This window comes from Triticum dicoccoides, chromosome 7B (assembly GCF_002162155.2).
Source record: "Triticum dicoccoides isolate Atlit2015 ecotype Zavitan chromosome 7B, WEW_v2.0, whole genome shotgun sequence".
Taxonomy (NCBI): domain Eukaryota; kingdom Viridiplantae; phylum Streptophyta; class Magnoliopsida; order Poales; family Poaceae; genus Triticum; species Triticum dicoccoides.
In genome coordinates, this window is record NC_041393.1 from 737,998,436 (window position 1) to 737,999,482 (window position 1,047).

The following is a 1,047-nucleotide window of genomic DNA, read 5'->3' on the forward strand; positions in this document are numbered from 1 at the left end:
TCTTCTACCCTTTACCCCTTGTTGTCCGAAGAACTGGATGATGCCTTCGCCCAGAGCCCTAAGCCGAATAGGTTCATACTTTTATGAGATTATTCCACATGATATTTTTGCAAAGGACCGTGCTAACGTCCAGTCGACTGGACGTTAAGCAACAGATCCGCACGATCCTCTCGCGATCCATCTTTTCCGCCCTGCACGTGATCTTCTGGCGATCCCACCACTGCTCCCGCTTTCTTTTTATTTTCTGGTGTGGTAGAAAAAATGTGATAAAAATAATATTGTAGGAGGTGGGATTCGAACTCACTACCTCTTAATCCTTCATCACTTGTCATATCCACCTCATCTAGTTTCGACTTGTGATTACAAAAAAGATCGATAAATATTTATACTGATACATACGCGACTAGAAAAACAAGCCATTTTCCTTTCTTTATTTTTACCATTTTTTCTTCCCTTTTGTACACAGTAATTCGTGCATCATAGACATGATAACTCATGCACTGCTGTAACATTTTGACCCTAGGTAAAAAATTGTTGTAATACACCCCGATAGCTTATATGTAAAAGAGTGTGGTAATTATACGTCATGAACCGGATAACTCATTCACAAACATCTTGGTAACTATTGACCCAAAGAAAAAAATGTTGTTGTAACACATCCCGATAACTTATCTGTAAAAAGAGCATGGTAATTTATACACTATGAATCAGATAATTCACGCTGAAACACTGTGGTAATGTTTTTGACCACACGGATTTTTTTTGTAACACACGCCAATAACTCCCTATAAAGAGCATGATAATATATACAACACGAACCTGATAACTCACTCACAAACACTGTGGTAACTTTGGGCCTAGAGAAAAAAATTGATTTTTTGTGGGAAAAAGGTTATCTCGACCGTGCCAAAGTTATCTCCTCCCTTGCGCAGACCTTCTCTTTTTAAAACTTGGAGCAAATGGTTTTGTGCGATGTGTGAGTTACTATGCTATTCACACAAAAGCTGCTGAGGGGATGTTTCATCAACTCCCCCCACCCACCCACCC